Source organism: Dasypus novemcinctus, chromosome 18 (assembly GCF_030445035.2).
Source record: "Dasypus novemcinctus isolate mDasNov1 chromosome 18, mDasNov1.1.hap2, whole genome shotgun sequence".
In the NCBI taxonomy this organism is placed as follows: domain Eukaryota; kingdom Metazoa; phylum Chordata; class Mammalia; order Cingulata; family Dasypodidae; genus Dasypus; species Dasypus novemcinctus.
In genome coordinates, this window is record NC_080690.1 from 39,572,876 (window position 1) to 39,594,685 (window position 21,810).

Sequence of the window (21,810 nt, forward strand, 5' to 3'; positions counted from 1 at the left end):
TGAAATTCTGTGTCTGCAGAGCACAACTTTCAAGTCTGTGTACTTCTTTGTTTTTGTTGTGTGTGTGTTGTCATCCATGTATTTTAACCACGTGGAGAGTCTTTCAAAAATATACATGCTGAAGATCCATCCCCAAAATCTTGATTCCTCTCTTTCTTTCTTCTTCTTTCCTTCCTCCCTTTCTCCCACCTTCTTCTACCCCCCTCTGCTTTCTTTCTTTCCTTCTCTCTCTCTTCCTCTCCTCCTCCCCACCTCCTCCTTTCCTCCTTCTCCTCCTCCTTCTTCTTCCTCTTCTTGTTCTCTCTATCTCTCTCTGTCTCTCTCTCCCTCATTTCAAAATTCCCTGGGTAATTTTGTTAATCTTAGTATTTTGAGAACCTCTTCTACAGACCAGGCAAAAGAAAACCAAGCCAGGGGGAATTTTGTCTTAAAGAAATGTAAATTTGACTGGATTCCCCATTCTAACACAGGTGCTTCTGAGAAAAAATGCTGGAAAAGGACTGCACTACAATATGGAACTGTACCTAAGATCAACTACTCAGATGAAGATCTTGGCCAAGCCACTTAAAATGAGTTTTTTCAACTATAAAGTGGAGATGCTAATGGTCTCTATTTCATGGGGTAGTTGAATGGATGGAATGAAATGCTGCATGTAAAGCACTTAACATAAGGTCTGGTGTTTAATGGGGTTTAATGAAAGTTGGCATAGGTTGCTGTTATTCTTATCTTGGCCAAGAAGAGAGGTCAAGCCCTCTTCAATTGCTGTGAAAAACAACAGAAAGGAGGTAAGTTCCTTGACTGAGATTAGTCAAGGAAAATATAATAGTAATAACAATAATAACAGTTGGCACCTTCTTGCCCTATACCAGGGTCTGTACTTCAAGAATTGTTAGAGAATCAGTAGTTATCAGTCCCAAAAAGTCAGAGTGTCTTTCCAGTTCCCCATGGTAGCCCTTACTTGGTCATCATAAGTGAGAGCCAAACTGGCCTCTACCCATGCTGAGGATAGATGGCCAGAAGCCAAGGGAAGACCTTGGTAAAACTGTAGTTGTGCTTAACTTATCCCTACTTCCTTTTTGGTCCCCTTAGCCTAAATATTGACACCTCTCCTTTTGAGTCTTTCCCTCCCTTTCAGGTAAAGATTGATAAACTCAGTCCCAGGGTGCTGCAAGGGACATATGGCCCATAGAAAGGCCAATCCCCACTCTGCTTGGAATATTCACATTTTTCTAAGAACTAGAAGCTTTAAACCAAGGAGAGTACCCATGGATCAGATGGTAAGGTATTTTTAGGGAGGCAGGAGACCAATCTCTCATACGAGACAATATCCCACCTGCAGAAAGAGGGCAGTACACCTCCTTGCTCCAAGTGTTTAGGAAGCCCTCTCACGCTGTCTTCTCATTGGTACCTTGGGCAGAATTGTGATGTACCTCATAGGTGGAGCCAACGGTTAGAAACAAAAAGATCCCTGAAGGATCATTATGTTCAGAATTTCCGGGAAACAGATGTGGCTCAAGCAATTGGGCTCCTGTCTACCATATAGATCCAGGATTCAATGCCCAGGACCTCCTGGTGAAAGACAGCTGGCCCATGTGGCAAGCTGGCCCATGTGGAGAGCTGGTGCAGCAAGATGACACAACAAAAAGAAACACAGAGAAGAGATAATAAGAGATGCAGCAGATCAGGGAGCTGAGGTGGCGCAAGAGAATGATTGCCTCTCTCCCACTCCAGAAGGTCCCAGGATCACTTCCCAGAGTGGTGGAGGGGGTGGGGGAATAAATAAATCCTTTTAAAAAATAAAGAAGTCCAGAATTCCCAAAGTACAGGGTGCATATAATACATGTACTGATGTGAACCCCACGGGCATAGCAAGTCCCAAATAGGGACTCACTTTCACTCTAATTCTATCCTTCTGATTGGAACCCTACTGGATCCTATTGTGTCTTTAATCCCCTCTCTATCACTTGCCCATTTCCCTTCTTATCAAACAGAGGGTGAACCTACAGCTCAGAATCTTTGGCAAGCAACAGTGTCTAGTTAAAATTTAATATCAACTTTTGGTTTCTTTTTATTATTTTCTAAAGTGCTACTAGTTTTGCAGTAGTGGGAATGAATAAAAGTTCTTTTATTCTAAAAATGATATAGTAAACTTAGTGAATCCATCAAAAGGAAAATATTAAGTAAATAAATAGTACAAATTGTTCATAGATATGACAAAAATTTGGAAAAATGACATACACACATTTTAAGTCTAAAAAAACCCCCAGCAACCCGACCCATCATCCTATCAATTGAGGACAAAGGGCAAGTCCAAGGGCACTTACTTGTTGGTAGCAGAATACATCCAGGGCTCACCTCCTCCACCTGGCCAACTCATGAACAGCTGGAGAGATACAGTTTCCAGCCCATGGCCAGCAGGATAAGCCCTCAGTGATGGGGAAAGAGGGACAAAAGGAAAAGGTCCATAACTGTAGGGTGTAGCTGTTCTCCCATCCCAAGCTTTGTTTCCTGAAGGAAAATCAATGTTGCAGAAAGATCCTTAGCATGAGTTCATTGTTGATCAGATTCCAGACACCCCAGGCCTGAAAACCTGGGCAAATGACTGAACTCCAACTGTCTTCCCAAAAGGTATCCAAAAGGCCTGGAATTCCAAGGGAACTGCTTTGGGTGCTTCAGACCAGGACCAGAGCCAGCTTTAAAAAATATATTAAGAGGACACAAAGCAGATCCCGATAAACACAACAAAATTGATATTATACAAAACACTTTCTCTGATCATAATGGAGTAAAGCTGGAAATCAATAAGTGGCAAATAAAGGGAAAATTCACATATATATGGAGATTAAACAACACACTCTTAAATAATCAGTGGGTCAAAGAAGAAATCTCAAGAGAAATCAATAAATATCTCAAGACGAATGACAATGAGCATACAACATATCAGAACCTACGGGATGCTGAGGAAAATTTATAGCCCTCAATGCTTACATTAAAAAAGAAGAAAGTGCTAAAATCAATGACCTAACTACACAGCTGGGAGGACTAGAAAAAGAACAGCAAACTAATCCTAAAGAAAGTAGAAGGAATGAAATAACAAAGATCAGAGCAGAAATAAAGGAAATCGAGAACACAAAAAACAATAGAGAAAATTAACGAAACCAAAAGTTGGTTCTTCAAGATTAACAAAATCGACAAACCTTTAGCTAGACTGAGTAAGGAAAAGAAAGAAGATGCAAATAAATGAAATAAAAAATGAAAAAGGGAACCTTACTACTGACCCCACAGAAATAAGGGAGATCATAAGAGGATACTATGAACAACTTTATGCTAAAAAACTAGACAATGTAGATGAAATGGAAAAATTCCTAGGAATCTACAAACAACCTACACTGACACTAAAAGAAATAGAAGACCTCAACAAGCCAGTCACAAGTAAAGAAATTAAAACAGTGTTCAAACAGCTCCCCAAAATGAAAAGCCCAGGACCAAATGGTTTCACAGGTGAGTTCTACCAAGCATTCAAAGAAGATTTAATACCAATCTTACTCAAGCTCTTCCAAAAAATTCAACAAGAAGGAATGTTACCAAACACATTCTATGAAGCCAATATCACCCTAATACCACAGTCAGATAAAGATATTACAGACCTATTTCTCTAATGAATACAGATGCAAAAATCCTCAATAAAATACTTGCTAATTAAATCCAACAACACATTAAAAGAATCATGTCAAAGTGGGTTTTATACCAGGCATGCAAGACTGGTTCAACACAAGAAAATCAATCAGCATAATACACCCCATTAATAAATCAAAGAAGAAAAATCACATGATCTTATCAATTGACACAGAAAAGGCATTTGACAAAATACAGCATCCTTTCTTGATAAAAAATACTACAAAAAAATAGGAATTGAAGGAAATTTCCTCAATATGATAAAGGCCATATATGAAAAACCCACAGCTAACATTGTACTCAATGGTGAAAAACTAAAAGCTTTCCCGTTGAGATCAGGGACAAGACAAAGATGCCCACTGTCACCACTGTTGTTCGATATAGTGCTAGAGGTTCTAACTAGAGCAATCAGGCAAGAAAAAGAAATAAAAGGCATCCAAATTGGAAAGGAAGAATTAAAACTTTCACTATTTTCAGCTGATATGATTGTATATCTAGAAAATCCTGAAAAAGTTGCTAAAGCTAATAAATGATTTCAGTAGAGTGTCAGGATACAAGATCAATACACAAAAATCAGTGGTGTTTCTATACACTAATAATCCACAATCTGAGGAGGAAGTCAGGAAAAAAAAATCATTTACAATAGCAACTAAAAGAATCAAATATTTGGAATAAACTTAACCAAGGATGCAAACCACTTGCATTCAGAAAACTATAACGCATTGCTAAAAGAAATTTAAAAAGACCTAAATGATTGGAAGAACATTCCATGCTCATGGATTGGAAAACTAAATATCATTAAGATGTCAATACTACTCAAATTGGTATACAGATTCAATGCAATCCCAATAAAAATTCCACCAGCATTTTTTAAGCAAATGGAAAACATAATTATTAAATTTATCTGGAAGGATAAAAGGCCCCAAATAGCCAGAAACATCTTAAAAAGGAAAAGTGAAGTTGGAGGACTCTCACTTCCAGACTTTAAATCATACTACCTAGCTACAGTGGTAAAAACAGCATGGAATTGGCATAAAGATAGACACATATGCCAATGGAACCGAATTGACGGTTCAGAAACAGATCCTCACATCTATGGCCATGTGATTTTTTTTTTTTAGTTTTTTTAAAATTTATTGTAATATATCACTCATGCATAAACATACATAATAAATGTATAATAGTTGTGAACTTACAAAACAAACATATATAACATCAAACAAACATATATAATATCTCACCCTACCACCAATAACTTGCATTGTTTTTAAACCTTTTTAACTGATGATTAAAGAGCATTGTCAAAATATTACTACTAAACAAAGTATTTTTCCCATGATCAATCTGATTATTATTATCTTTATATCATTTATATTTGAACATACATAAACAAGTGTATAGTAAAAGTTGTGAACTTACAAAGCAAACATGCCTAACATCATACAGAGATCCCATATGTCAACCCTCCACCAACACCTTGTATTGTCATGAGACGTTTGTTAACAAACTATGAAAGAACACTGTCAAAATCTTACTGCTAATCATAGTTCTTTTCTTACATTTGGTGTGTTTTTCCCCCAACCCACCCTATTACTATTTTTTAAATATATTTTTTATGACAGAAGTTTAAACTTATAAAACAATCATGCACATGTGCAGAATTCCCAAACAACACCCCTCCATCAACATACCACAATGTGGTGTGTCATTTGCTACAGAAAGAATAATATCTTCTGATTATTGCCATGTCCATAGTGTACATTTGGCTCACATTTTCCATACTGCCTCTGTATCAGTACAGTACATCTTTTGCATAGATGCAGAATATTATATTACTACTACTAACCACAATCCATAGGTCACCCCAGCTGTATTTTTCCCATGCTTCTCCACATTCCCAAATGCTGCAGCAGTGATATACATTTGTTCTAGCTAACAAAGGACACTCTTGCATCTGTACCATCAACCACAATTCTCACCCACCTCTTGATTTACTGTGCTATCCAGTTCCTAGATTATTCTCAAGCATTCTATCAATTAGCATTTACATAACTAGACTGCTGTTTTCAATCACATCCCCATTTATAAACTAGTTGTTACTGTGTGTTACCATCCATGCTATACATTTCCACAATTTTACAGTAAAGTTAATTAAAACTTCTACACATATTAAACATCAGTAGTCCACTAAGTCCTTCTCTTATCTCCTTTAAGAATCCACCACCTACCACCAGGTCTTGAAGATATTTTCCAATTATTTCTTCTAGAAGATTTATGGTTCTTGCTTTTATTTTTAGTTTTTTGATACATTTTGAGTTAGTTTTTAGATAAGGTGTGAGATAGAAGTCCTCTTTCCTTCTTTCACCTATGAAAGTCCAATTCTTTCAGTACCATTTGTTGAATGGATTGTTCTATCTGAGCTGTGTGAGTTTCACAGGTTGGTCAAAAATTACTTGATCATATCTGTGAGGGTCTGTTTCTGAATCATAAATTTGATTCCATTGGTCTATTGTGCCTGTCTTTAGGCCACTACTACGTTGTTTTTACCACTCTAGGTAGGCATTATGATTTAAAGTCTGGAGATGAGAGTTCACTTTTCCTTTTTATGATGTTTCTGGCTATTCAGGCAGGACTCCTTACCCTTCCAAATAAATTTAATGATCGTGTTTTCGATTTTTTCTTTAATGTTGGTGGAATTTTTATGGGGATTGCATTAAATCTGTATATCAATTTCAATTTGAGTAGAATTGACATCTTAATGATATTTAGTCTTCCAATCCATGAACATGGAATGCTCTTCCAATTATTTATTTTATTTGTTTTAACATTGAGTTGCAGTTTTCTGAATACAAGTGTTTTACATCATTGGTTAAGTTTATTCCTGTCTACTTGAGTTTTATCTGTCATATTTTATTTTCACCACTCTTTTGACACTTTTAGTTACTTTTATTGATATAATCTTCATTTCTAGACTCTCTTTCAGGTCCCTCTCTCCCATCTTTTCTTTTCAGGCTCTAGCACACCCTTTAGTATTTCCTGAAATTCTGGTCTCTTGCTTAAAAATTCTCAGTTTCTGTTTATCTGCGAATATTCTAATTTCACCCTCATTTTTGAAAGACAGTCTTGCTGGATGTAAGGTTCTTGGCTGGAAGTTTTTCTCTTGTAATATCTTAAATACATCAGACCACTATCTTCTTGCCTCCATGATTTCTGGTGAGAAATCAACACTTAATCTTATTGGCTATCCCTTATATGTTATGCATTGATTTTCTCTTGCTGCTCTCAGAATTCTCTCTTTGTCTTTGGCCTTTGACATTCTGATGAGTATGTGTCTTGGAGTTGGTCTATTTGGATTTTTTTTTGGATGGGATTTGTTGTGCTTCTTGGACAGGGATATCTATGTCTTTCAATAGGGTTGGGAACTTTTCTACCATTATTTCTTTAAATATTCCTTCTGCCCCTTTTCCCTTCTCTTCTCCTTCTGGGACACCCATGACATGTATGTTTGCATGCCTTTTGTTGTCATTTAGTTTCCTGAGACCTTGTTCAATTTTTTCCATTCTTTTCTTCATCTGTACTTTTGTATGTTCGCTTTCAGAGGCCATTTCTTCAAGCTCACCAATCCTTTCTTCTACCTCCTCAAATCTGCTATTATATAATTCCAGTGCTTTTTTAAAATTTCATTGATTGCACCATTCATTCCCATAAGATCTGCTATTTTTCTATGTATGCTTTCAAATCTTCTTTGTGCTCATCCAGTGTTTTCTTAATATCCTTAATCTCTTTAGCCATCTCATTGAATTTATTAAGGAGATTTGTTTAAACATCTATGATTAGTTGTCTCAACTCCTTTATGTCATCTGGAGGCTTATCTTATTCCTTTAACTGGGCCATAGCTTCTTGTTTCTTGGTGTGGATTGTAATTTTTTGTTGGTGTTTTCTCATCTGGTTTACTAGAGTATTTTTTCTGGGTACAATTTTTCTCTCTAGTTTAGGGCTTCCTATTGTTTCTCCCTTGCTTGTTATGCAGTAGGAGCCAAGCATGTAGTTGGTGCTGTAAGCTGTGGAGGCTCAAGCTGTCCTCATTGCGCCAGGGACCAAAGAAGCTTCTTCCAACTTTCTCCTTTGCCAGGGGTAGGGACAGAGTCACAGCTATGTGGAATAATCAATGTGCAGGCCTAGAATGTATTTGCCCAGAGAGACTGATGGAGCTTCACATCCCTTTCTCCCCTACAGGGATGGAGCTGCAGGTATGGGCAGCAATCTATGCAGTGCGAGTCCTAAGATGACTGCAGTTGCCCCGGTAGACTTTTGATTTTCAGTATATGCCAGCCGAAGTTCCCTGAAGTTACCTGTATAGGCTGGTGCAAGGCTACTCAGCCTCCTCCCTGCCAGAGGCAGGACTGAAGCCTAGGCTAGGGCTGCAGGCTGATCTGCATGAAAGAAACTGGTTCCTGCATACACTGAGGGTTTCAGTCAGCCTGGCTTCCCCTTAGGCTGGGGGCAGAGTCAGAATGGTGGTTACTGGCCTCTTTCTGACTTGGGCTTGTTCTTACCCCAGCTGTTCCCAGGGTGATCTCTTAACCAGCCAAGTCTCCCAATCAGTAGCTGAAATCGGCAGCCAACCGTCTCCTCCTCCCCTGTTTCTGGGAAATGGAGCTTCCAATTGCCATCACAGAACAGCTCCTGGGGTGGCTTGTGCCGCTGGAGTCGAATAATCACCAGCCTCCATGGCTTGGTCGGTAATTTCCCAGAGAGGCTGGCACAGGTTCCCCTGCAGCTTCCTCCCTGCTGGAGATGGCACTGGGACCTAGGCTAGACCTGCAATCTGATCTGGATGGGAAGAAGCCAGTCCCCACCAGCATTGGGATTTGCAGTCCTCCCCACTTCCCGTCATGCCAGGTGCGGAGTTAAGATGGCAGGTCTCAACCTCTTTCCGACCTGGACAGGCTCAAACCTTAGCTGTTCTCAGGATCATACTGCAGCCCACTGAATTTCTTCATCATGGTTGAAATTGGTGCCCAACCATCTCTTTCTCCCCTGGTTTGGGGAAGTGGAGCTTTCAATTTCAGCGGTGAAACTGCTCCTGAGGAGGCTTGTGCCTCCAGTGGAGGATGGACACCAGCCTCCATGGAGTGGAGTGCTCTACTTATAAGTCTTCTCTGCAGATGGGCAGTCTCCTCCTTCCACTCCCCCAATGACATTGCAGGATGCTCTTCTGGCCTCCTGGAGCCCCCAAACTGGTGCTTCAGCTAGCTCCAGAGAACTCTGGGTGTTTGCTAACTGCCCTGTAGCAGGAACTGGCTCCAGAAGCTCCTTACTCTGCCACCATCTTGCTAGTTCTTCCCAGCCAAGTGATTTTTGACAAGCCCTCCAAGTTGGGGCAGAACAGTTTATTCAACAAATGATGTTGGGAGAACTGGATATCCATAGCCAAAAGAAAGAAAGAAGACTCGTACCTCACACCTTATACAAAAATTAACTCAAAATGGATCAAAGACTTAAATATGAAAGAAAGTACTATAAAGCTCCTAGAAGAAATTGTAGGAAAACATCTTCAAGACCTGGTGGTAGTAGGTGGATTCTTAAACCTTACACCAAAAGCATGAGCAACAAAACAAAACATGGATAAATGGGACCTCCTCAAACTTAAACATTTCTGTGATTCATAGGACTTCATCAAGAAGGTGAAAAGGCAGCCCAGTCGATGGGAGAAAATATTTGGAAACCACTTATCTGATAAGGGTTTGATTTCCATCCTATATAAAGAGATCATACAACTCAATAATAAAAGAACAAGCAATCCAATTTAAAAATGGGCAGAAGATTTAAATAGACATTTCTCCAAAGAGGAAATGCAAATGGCCAAAAAGCACATGAAAAAATGTTCCATATCACTAGCTATTAGGGAAATGCAAATTAAAACAACACTGAGATATCATCTAACACCACATAGAATGGCCATTACTTAAAAAGCAGACAACAATAAGTGCTGGAGAGGATGTGGGGAAATAGGAACACTCCTTCACTGTTTGTGGGAGTGTAAACTGGTGCAGCCTCTGTGGAAGACAGTTGGGCGATTCCTCAGGAAGCTAAATGTAGAACTTCCATATGATCCAGGAATTCCTCTACTAGGAATATATCCAGAAGAACTAAAAACTGTGACATAAACAGACATCTGCACACCAATGTTCATAGCAGTGTTGTTCACAATTGCCAAAAGATGGAAACAACCCAAGTGTCCATCCACCAATGAATGGATAAACAAAATGTGGTACATACATATGATGGAATACTATGCTGCAATAAGAAGAAATGAAATTGGGACATATATGATAACATGGATGAGTCTTGAAGACATAATACTAAGCAAAGTAAGCCAGCACAAAAGGACAAATATTGCATGGTCTCATTAATATGAACTAAATACAAATAACAAACACCTGTAATTAAAACCTAAAGTATAGGTTATAAGGAGATAAGAGGAGGGTTGAGAAGAACTATGGATGCTTAATGTATGTAGGAGTTTTAATTAACTTGACTGTAAAAGTGTAGAGACGGATAGAGTTCATAGTAACACATTATAGTGAGTAGCAACTGGTTTATAAATGGGATTGTGACTGAAAAATGTAGTCTGGGGAAGTAAATGTCAATAGAAAGAAAGCTAAAGAATATTCTAGGGACTGAATAACATAGTAAGCCCAGAGGCGGTTGAGAATTATGGTTAAGGATACAAATGCAAGAGAGTCCTTCTGTTAGCTAGAGCAGATGTACATCACTATTGCAGGGTGATGGGAATATGGAGAAACATGGGAAAACTACAATTGGTGTGACCTATAGACTGTGGGCAACAGCAATACTGTAATATTCTTGCATTAATGCCAAGCTATAATAATGGAGGTTTATGGAAAAAGTGTGCCAAATATATACTCTGAACCATGATTGGTGGTAATAGTCTGAGGATATTATCTCATAATCTGTAACAAATTTTCTACCAGGGTATGGAGTTGTATGGGAAATCTACACATCTGTGTGATTGTTTTGCATGTTCACAATATCTGTAACAAAAAAAAACACTTTAAAAAAATACTGTGGGTTAGGAGAAAAATACACCAAATGTAAGATAAGGAATATACTTGGTAGTAATATTTTGGCAATGTTCTTGCATAGTTTGTAACAACTATTTCACACCAATGCAAAGAGTTGGTGGAGAGGTGATATATGAGACCCCTGTGTGATGTTATATATGTTCTCAGTCTTTACTATACACTTATTGTTTGCGTGTTCATGTATGAATGATATACTTCAATTTTAAAAATTGGAAAAAAAAAACATTAAGAGCAAAATAGACCAAAACTTGCTTGCATTGGTTTCCTGTGAAAACTTGAAAATGAATTTGGGATTTTTTAATATTTTGTTTTTAAGAATCTAAAAGTTTAAATAAATGGGACTTTGGTTACCATGAAGATGGAGTAGATATCCTTTTCCTTATTCCTCTCACTAAGGACAACTAAAATACTTAGAGTATTATCTACTAAACAAGCATAAGAAGGTTCTGAAAGGTGAAGAGAAGAAAGTAGATTGGCCAGATACCTCAAGACACAAGAACATCACAGCAGGGAATTTCTTGAACTGCCTTTTTATAAAAATTTGTGTTTAATAATTTTATTAATCTATCGATCTATGTAGGAGATTCCAAGGATTGAACCTGGGACTTCGTACATGGGAAGCAGGTGCTCAACCACTGAGTCACACCCTTGACCTGCCAGTTTGCCTCATATGCTCTAGAAGTAGAGCTAAAGAAGTCAGCAACCCAGAAAAATCAACTGGCACAGACAAAAAATGCTCCATTATAGCTGCTGTCTTTAGCCAAAGGACCAGGAAAGGGGCAGCTTAGCAAGATAGAAAACTTTCAAACAATAACACTCTACATCAGACAAATAGCACAGAAAACAAAACCACAGTCCCACCCAGGCCAGCAACTTTCAAGAGGGTTGCTTAGACTGTCAAAGGGCAGCAGGAAGGACCCTGGTGGAATCGTTCTGGATTCTTAACTGTATCAACCTTAATATCTTAGCTATGATATTACACTCTAGTTTTTCAGGATGTTACCAATGGGGAGAACTGGATAAAGGGTACATGGGTTCTTTTTGTGTTATTTCTTAGAACCACATGTAAATCTATAATTATCTCAAATAAAAAGTTTAATTTTTTAAGAAGTGTCTTAAAGGATCAAAGGCAGAACCCATGGGAAAGTTCTGGTAATGGATGGTGGTAAAGGTAGCACAGCATTTTATGTTTGGGAGTGGGTGAGACAGAAAAGTTCGTTTTGTATATATGTTTCTACAATTAAAAAAATAATTTAAAAGACAAAGTTTAAAGAGACAATAACCACTAAAGGCAATATATGATCCTGGGCTGGATCTAAAAATGGAAGAGAATATGCCTAAGAGGACAATATTAGGTCATATGGGAGAAAATGGAATATAGACTGAAAGCTTAAATTGCTTGAACTTGATAGCTGCACTTAAGGTGGTTATGTATGTGAGTATCCTTGTTCCTAGGAAATATACATGGGAGTATTAAGTGTTCAAGGAGCATTATGTATGCAATCTACTCTCTAATGTGTAGAAAAGAGAGAAATAGAAAGATAGCTGAATAGATGGATAGATATAATGAGACTGTAAATATGGTAAAATGTTACAAGTTGGTGGGTCTGGTGGTGTGGTTCTTTTTTTGGGGGGAGGGTGTTAGAATTTTCTGTATGGGATTTGTTTTATTTTTTTTTAACAATCCTGTAAGTTTGAAATTATTTCAAAATAGAAAAGTTTTTTTAAAAGGTAGAACTCAGTCAGGGTCTCAGTCTGGGTCGCAGCAGCTTAAGTAGATGACAGAGATAAGTATAAAGAAAAGAAAAAAAAGATGGAAAGATTAGCACTGAGGGCAGCAGTCTTGGGGCCACAGGCCACACCTGTTAATGTGGATTTTTTTCTGGTTGCAAAACCAAGGAGAAGCTGGAAACCTCATCTGGGTGCCTTTTACTTGTTAAGACAGCTGATCCTTTACTCCTGAGCTGTCTGCATTTGGTTCTGCTTGGCCTGAGGGTTTCAGGCACTATATGATAAGAGATTCAGCCATGTATTTTTATTTATAATAGAATATATCTAGTGATTTCTCCTAGCCTCTTTTTCCCCGGGAAAAAGTATAGTAGAGTGTAAATACATGTGCCAGTTTCCAATAGGTCAGGGATAACACAGGGCTGGGCACTAGTATTTCAAGAACCAACTTTGCCTTGGGACCCCAGATCCCTCATTTAAATCATCAGGAACCTAGTTCATCCAAGGGTACTTTGAAAGATTCTTTTTCCCACCTTCTGCTCTCATTCCACCCCCATGTAAACCTGGATCTAAACTGAATGAGGAAGATGCTTCCTTGATTTCCCAAGAGCCTTGCAGAGAAACATCTCAGGTCCAGTCCTCCTAGTTCAATGGTTGGACTGGGTAATAACATGTAAGTATGTGAATGTGAACTAAAAAAGCCAGGATGGGCATCATTTTATATCACAAAAGAGAACAGTTACCAACTGCACAGGACTAATCTCCAACAGCGACTCCATGTGCCAGAGATAAGTAATAGCAGAATTATACTGAGTAAACTGATCATTTCTTTCTCCTGGATAGTGGGCATCCTTTCTCCTGGATGATGGGCATTTTGAGCCAAATTCCTCTGTTGTGACAGACTGTGCCTTGTAGGATGTTTAGATCCATCCCTGGCACACCCCTGCCTCCCACCAGTCAACCCCTTCCTCCTCCCATAATGGCCAAAAAAAGTCAAATGTCTCCTGGGGGCCAAAGCTACCCATAGTCAAAAGCCACTGGGTTAAAGCAATCCCAAGAGACTTTTGGACAGCTTAAAGAGAGTAGAAGAATTCTCAAGAGGGAAATATTGGATACCTGGGTTCTAGGGGACACTGGAGCTTAAGAAATACATACAAATATAAAGAGGCTGGTATATAGTAAATGCTTAATAACATTTTAATTTCTTTGCCATGCTCTTGCTCTCTTGCATGGTTATATTTTGCATGAGCTTTTAAAACTTACTGTGCATATGTATATGCTGATTTCAAAATCAGAAAGAAGTATTGGAAAGGAGAACGGGGGGGGTCACAGGCATTCATTTAATGTCTTCTCTTATACACAAGGGTACAGAAAACAAGTCCGTGGAGGGCATGCTGACTTCTCTTGCTTCTATCAGCTCAGTATTCCTTCCCTCCTTCTGGAAAGGCTCCATCTTTCCTTTAAGTATTTGCTCTTCTTTCTCTCCATATGGCTCTGGAAGACGTGACAGCTTAAGATTCCCACTCCTCTCTGCCCCTGGAGTGAGAACAGGATCCAGCAAGGCCAAGCAAGATTCTTTCCTGGGCGTTTGATTCTTGAGCAGAGGTCACAGGGGCAAGTGTTTGGACTCTAGGATGGGAGGGATGCCCTGGAGAAAGATAGCCATGACTTCCTGTTTTTCTGAGATCATCAGAGATGCCCTGGGTCCTGCCAGTAGCCCCTTCAACAATTCCTCTTCCTTGCTTAATTTAGTGAAGTCCAGTCTATGTTATTTGCAACCAAAGAATCTACAAGAGTCTCTAAAACTCAAGGAGTGACCCTGATTGGACTAGCAGGCCATAACAGGAACATTTTAAAATTTAAATTCCACAATTAGAAACGTGTTGAAGTCAATGACGGATGCGGTGGAAATAAATTTAGTAAATTGTAAGAGCACTTGCAGTAGTGTGGTTGGAGTGCAAAAAAGAAAAAATCAGAACAATATCATCAGCACTGGACAACCTTAGTGTGCATTTGACACAAATAATCCTGAACATAGCACTCAACCTTGACTGGGCACTGGGGTGCAGTGCTGTTCTTGTGTTAGGAAGTAGAGTTTGCTTATATAGACAGAAGAGTTTTATCGTTATAAGAATTTACTTGGCTCAAATGCAGCTAATCAAGCTTGGCAGAGAAAGAGAGAAAGAGGGAGAAAGAAGGAGGAAAGAGGAGAGACAAAAAGAGAAATTGAAATAGGAGAGGACACCCATAAGTAGTGTGATGTGGGCTTTGTGAACCCGCTGGTCTCTCCATCAGCCTCAGTTTCTTCCTTTGTGCCTCCCCCAACGTGATCGCCTTGCTCCAGCGAATGAGATTTCATTTTATTATTCACACACGGTCTCTAAACTACGTGTTCACTTGACAGACCAACACTGTTTTCCAGCCCTGGAGGAAATTCTAACATGGTTGGACTTACTGAGGGGATGGTAAGGAGTAATTGAAAGGCTTTGGTGTGAGGCCACTTAACAATTCTTTTTTTTCTTTTTAACACTTCACAGCCAGAACTGAGGTCAGGCATGGCTTACTTGTCCTGGTGTAGCAGCAACACCTGGTGGGTATCCCGTCCCTTCATCATCACCTCTGCAAGCCGAAGGCTGCTTGAAAGGAAGGGCTGACAGCCCACGGGGCTCTGTTCCTGGCGGAGGGAGGGGACTCTGCCTGCAGGACAGATGGCAGACGGGAGCTGGTGGGTAGATACCTGCTGCCGCACCCTCCAGGTGGTATACTTGGGAAGGAGTTTCCCACTCCGATTCCCAGTTTCCCAGCAGGGTTGTGTCTCCTTTACCCCCTGTGACAGGGCCCCAGATCCCCCTTGTTTGGGCACCTTCCCTGCCCTGTCTCACCTTTTCTTCCTTTGCCAATGCCTCCCAAATAAACTTGTTTTCAGATTCTTAGGACCTACTTCTGGGAGAACCCAAACCAAACATGTCTATTATCCTTGCCTACTCCTATATATCAAAAAGGAAAGCTTAGTGTTTTTTAAGGTTTAAAATCTAGCCTCATCTACAAAGCCATTTTCTCAAACAGAAACTATAGGTACAATGTTTCCAGCCAATGGACTCGCCCACCCCCACCACTGGGCCTGCAAAATGTTAGCAACTCTGGTTGCACAACATTGTGAATTAAATTAGTTTCCACTGAATTGTACATTTAAAGTGGCAAATCTTAAGATATACATGCATATATATACTGCAATAATTTTTTTAAAAATTGCTTGAGACCCAACACAAAATGCATTGGCTCCAAAATGTGAAAGAAATCTAAAAAATAAAATACTATATATACATTTGAATAAATATCTCCCAAAAGAAATATGAGTCCACCTAGTCAACCATAGCTCCCGTCAATTTGTATACAGTTAGACAGAAGTACAATTGATGCAGGGTATGAGGATTCTTAAAACACTAGATAAAATATAGAGTGGAGCAAGAAAAGCAAGCCTGTGCACTAGAGGGGTTGAGACTGGAATCTATGTACCTGCAGCATTTTTGACTCTTCAAAAATAGAGAAGAAAATGTCTTTCCGGCTCCCTTTGCCTCCCCTGGAATTATAGATCACCATTTGCAGACAGAAATCTTTTCAGGGGGAGATGTCACCAATGTATAGAAGCCAATATTTGCCTTGGCTTTGTTCTGCCTTTGCAGGAATCCATACTCGGTGGCAGTTCTGATGAAGTCACAATCTTCTCAGACCAGACTGTGTCACTGCTGGGCCCCTCCCCCGCATTAGCTTTCTATCCAAATGTGACTCAAGACCAGGGAGGCTCAAGGTGATCAATGACAGCGCCAATCAAAGCCACCAGATCGGCAGTGCACCCACCGCTCCTTGATATAAAAGGTGTTTTATTTCTCATTCCTTTCTTTTTGTCACTGAAAGAATGCTTCCCATGTGTGGATTAATTAAAGTGTAAACATTAAATATTGATTGATGCATTATCAGCATGGAGCAGTGGCCTCACGTCTGATTGATTCCTGCGGTGATTTATTGTCATATTTGGGGAGTCATTTCACTTGATAACCAAGGCCTGCCTCCCCCACCCCCGCACCTCCTCCATTCCCTCTTTTTCTTCCACTACCTACTCTTATTCTTCCTGGTGACATCTGAGTTCCAATAACTAAAACATCTTCATCTTGTTGTTGAGAGAAAAGTGTGTGACCTGACATTTGTTTTGTGTGTGTATGTCTGCGTGTCTCCCAGGCAATTATCAAAGCAATTAACAATTTAACACAGAAAATAACGAATCTACCCTCTGCCATGGAATATTTCTGTTTCACATAACTTGCCCCTACAGAGCTCTGTGAAATGTGATTACAGGCATATTGGGAGTTGGGGAGCTTGTTGAGGAGGAGGATATAAAATGAAACAAAGAATAATTAAGTAAATAATTAAACAAACAAACCAACAAACCACATAGTTCCAGTCTTGTCATTATCTGACGTGTGCTTTTACAGTGGAACTAGAAAAGAGAAGGGAAATAAAACAAAAATTCCTATTTATAATTGGTCATCAGTCTCTACAGATATGGATCAACATACTATGTTTTGTCAGGTTGCTGTTTTCATAGGTCGAATATCAAGCATCAACAATTTCATTTAGCTCAACCTTATATATCCAAACTCCCTTTTAACACAGGACATGATGCTTATTCTTTATTCTAATTTTCAAATGAGAAAAAGGAATAAGTCACATATAGCTACCAGAGAGTTATGTTTACCATAAACCAAACACTAATCTAAGTACTTTATATAAGTTCTTCATGTAAAAATGACCACAGCCCTGGGACAAGGGCATCATCATTTCACAGATCAAAAATAAACAAAATAAATGAAAAAAAAAAGAAAATGAAATAATAATTTTAAGAAATAACCAATAAAATACAAAAAAATTCACCTGGGTAACTGCACCAACAAATGACTAGGATAATGTGTTTGTCTTTAATAGGGTGTGTAAGGGTCACAGCAGGGGTGGGTGAAGATCACTGGTACAGGGTGTCAGGGATGTGGGGATGCATGGGAAGGGGTTACCAGGGGCATGCCTCAAGACATTCGAATACATTTAAGTTCATGGGACATCATCTCGGTGGGTGGAGAACCACACAATAACTGAAAAGAATATTGAATTCCCATCCCAGGGAGTTCTGCTACATTCCCTAATACCCTGAATAAAAGGGCAATGTCTAGTGAAGGAAGACATACCATTAGGTCAGGCCTTTGATATTGATGATTGTACTTATGAACCTTTATTTGCGAAATTGAAACTTAGCTTAGAATTATATGCTGCCTAAAAGTCACCTCATGAAAACCTCCTTGTTGCCCAATGTGGCCTCTCTTTAAGCCAAACTCAGCATATAAATGTACTACCTCCCCATCTCTACCCCGGGCATGGGACATGACTCCCAGGGATGAACCTCCATGGTACCAAGAGATTATTACCAAGAACCAACTAACAATGCTTCTGGATAAAGACCTTGACCAAAAGGGAAAATGGTAAATACAAATGAGTTTTTATGGCTAAGAGATTTCAAAATGAGTCAGGAGACCATTCCAGGGGTTATGCCTATACAAGTCTTCAGCAGAATTTCATTGACTACCATGGTGAATAGTGCCTCAAATAGTAGAGCTCCTGAAGGCTCTAGAGATATCCAGAAACTATAAGCAGGGAAGAAAGCTCAGGAATTCAGCACCCTGTCAATAGGCCTTACTTTGGTCTCCAATTTGTGTCATGATGGAACTAGAGAAGGAAGCTGGTTCACTGGTCACCCTCCACCTCCCTCAACCCTGGGAATTCCTGGCTGATGGTTCATGGTCCTGCAACCCAACCATCATGTCTCCAGGTCATCCTTGATGCCACTCTCAAATTGAGCATATTGCATCATACAGACAAAATGCTCTGATAGGGTCTAAGGTCAAATGAGCCCTCTGTTCCCTGCAACACTGTCTCTCCAAGACTACCTGTCAGTTCTCTCATAATTTCTCCATCTTCTTTGATCAACACTTTTCTGAGGATGACCTTGATAAAAGAAAACATGATAGGCTGTTATAGAATGCCCATAGCCTTTAGAAATGTTCACAATCTGCATAATGGCAGAATAGATCATTCCAAATTATTTCTTAGTGAACACTGTATCAACCATTTTCAGAAACTCTCTTATAAACACAGCCCCCTATCTTTAGACTTTTCTATGAAAACATTCAGATGAAAAATTCTTTCTTTCTTTGTGTGTGTATTCTGTCACTGCTGATTGTTTATTTTCTAGCTTTTTGAGTTAAATGATTAGTTCAGGTATTTTTTATCTTTTTTTTAGTATTGATGAATCCATTTAAGGCTATAAATTATTCTCTGGGTGCTAGTTTAGCCATGTCTCATAGATTCTGGTAGGTGATGCCATTAATTTCTGAATAGTTTATTTCAGTTTTGACTTATTTAACCTAACAGTTTATTTGGAAGGGTGTTTTTACATTTCTAAGAGAGAAAAATGGAAGCATATTTTCTAGAAATTATATTGGCTATAAATTCTAGGACTAGCTAAACTTTTTTACTTTGTATTTTTCAAATCAATTTCATAGCTATGAAAATTCAAAGAACCAGAGAGATTCAATTGACACTTCCTCCAAACCCTGGAAAGTAGAACAGGTATCATTGGTCCACTAGATGGTCAAAGCCCATGGGGTTACGTAGTTTGTCTAAAGTCACAGAGCAGAGAATGTCCCTATATCCCAGCAGAGTCCTCACCCTCTTGATAGGGTTCATTGTGTCAATAATATTGACTGACAATCTACTATGTGCTAGGAACTATTCTGAACACTGAGGGTACAGCAATGAGTAATGCAAAAAAAAAAAAAAAAAAAATCCCTGCCCTTGTGTTCATCCGCATGGGGAGCTTACTCTCAAATAAGTGAAGCCAAATGTGTGACAGTGAGACGTGGAGACAGAAAACATGGGTTCAGAGGAACAACTTCTGCAAGGAGTCAAGAAAACAATAAGTCGTCTTCACAAGATCCAAGATTACTAGGCTACTGGGTCCCAGCCATTCTTGCAAACACACTTGTAGGAGTTACATCCATCTACTTTTCTGAAGTGGTCAAATCAGTGGCCCAGCCACCACACACTGCTTTTCTCCAGAGATGCTGTCAACTCCTCTCCCAAGATGTGACCTCCTTCTAACCATCAGGCATCCACCAGGTAAAAGTCTAAGTACTCCTACCCAGGATGTCTTTTCATTTGATTCTGACATTCCTGCCCATTGGATAGGTGAACACTCAGACAAATGAACTCGTGCCATGAGGGTGAGGTCTTCTGTCTCCAGGTTCAGTGCTCATTCTAGTATCCCAAAAACTTGGGGTATTTTAGGAAGGAGACTGGGGAAGAATTCATGGGATTTCCATTGACTTGCTGTCCTCCATTATCTACATGTGAGAGCCTTGTAACCTCCATTTTGTTGCTGTCATCATCATCATCTCATCAATGTGATAAACAACTTCATTGCTACCAGTTTTTGAGCAGCCAGTGACTATGCTAAGCCCCTTAGATACATTGTGCCCTTTAACTAGGATAGTGATTAATAGCAGGGGCTCTGGAATGGACTTCTTGGGTTCAAATATTGGCTCTGCTTCTTACCAGCTGAGTGAGGGTGACATTGGTCTAGTGTCTATTCTGATGTGGCATAGGAACTAAGTGGCATGCTGGGCTAAACCCAGGTCTGGCAGGTCACTTTTTATCCTGCTTCCCAGAAGCTTGGCATGACCTTCAAACAGACCCTCTGAGGAGGGAATTCTAACATCCTCAAGGGAGTTTTGGGTTCTGTAACTCTACAGACCCACGGGTGATATCTAGTGCAGCCTGAAGATTCCAAATTGGTGGAAAGAGCACATCTTACATCCATAGCCAAAGAGGGAAAAAATTAGACATCTTGATACTTTGGAATCTCAAGCACTGTGAAGGTAGGCTTGGAAACCAGAGGCCAAATTTTCTCACCATGAAGAGTGTGCCTTCTAAGAAGTCAAATGACTTAGGGCTGCTTTTCTAGAACAGGCTGTGACAGGGACCTGAATGCACATGTGCTTGAGGGAAGAAAAATAGGAGCGAGCAATGAAAGGGGTTGAACAGCAAAGTGGTTTTGAGTAAGCTTTAATCGTGGTCTATTATGGAGTGGGAGATCTACACAGCAAATAGCCCCTTATGGTTATCTCTTCTTGAGGCAAGGGGCCAGCTGTGGACTGCCCCAGTGGACTGATGGGTATAACTCTCCAGAGAACGTGGCCACTATGAACCATTGGCAGCCAACACACTTAGCAGCTGGGGAGGGGATACACTGACGTGGTCAAGGAGATCTGGACAGGGCACCAATAGCATCTTTTTTCCTAATTGATGTAAGTTCTATTGAATTACTTTCTACAGCAGCATACCAGTACTTTATCCCTGACATTGGAATTGCTGACTTAGAGTTATTAAAAAAAGAGACCACTTTTAGTTGGTGTTCTTGTTTCTAAATTCTCTGCAGTCAGTGCACCCCTTTACTGTATCTATATCCTCCTGGGTACATCCTGCCCACCCATGCTTTTAAGCAGAGAGGAATTTGCGGGGTCCTGTGCAGAGATGATGAAGAGGTGCCCCATGGTGCTTCATGCTGCTTGGAAACCCAGTTTTCCCTCCACCCACAGGGAGTACCCCTGAATATCCACAAGAGACGCTTGAGGCCCTGTCCTCCAACCTATCCCTTAAATGGAGAACAAAATCTCTATCCACGGAAAGAATAATTCAAGCTACACACAATTTGACTGTACTTTAATTTTTCTTATGGAAGCCATAAAATCAAATGCCTCCATTTCTGGCCTTGGAAATTGAGAGAGAAGCATCCTGATCGCAGCATTCGGTGAGTTGTAAAATAGTGTCCAAACAGCTCAAGGATTTTCTCAATCAAAGGACACAGAAGCTTGAGATGTAACTTCTTACAGTCATTATCCTAGGATGGACACTCCTTTATCTTAGGAAGGAAGATAACCCATGCCCTGTGGTATCACGTCACCTGCAGACACGTTGCAGACCAACTCCCTGCCAGTCAGACCGTGACTGCATTTATTAAAAAGAGGAGTCCTGGGGAGTGAGAGGGCTGGGGACAGCTTTCTCACACTGTACCAAGAGGCCCCTCTTGATCACAAGCATTAATTCAGAAACAAAGTGTGTCACTCTTATGTGCTGTGACAGGGCAGGAGTCAGGAAAGGGAATTCAGAGACAAGATGTTTACAAGTCAAGTGGCAC

General features: G+C 39.8%; 1 long non-coding RNA gene across 4 annotated transcripts in view; it reads right to left on the reverse strand.

Annotated features, from left to right (window-relative positions):
• The window catches only part of LOC101423978 (uncharacterized), a 73,404-nt gene that overhangs the window by 12,904 nt on the left and 38,690 nt on the right, over positions 1-21,810 (reverse strand). For 2 of the 4 annotated variants that reach the window (XR_011646305.1, XR_011646306.1), the window contains exon 6: positions 2,325-2,508. The exons of the other annotated variants lie outside the window; for them this stretch is intronic. This is a non-coding gene — a long non-coding RNA (uncharacterized lncRNA). The remainder of the gene's footprint in view (positions 1-2,324; positions 2,509-21,810) is intronic. 4 annotated transcript variants of the gene reach the window in all.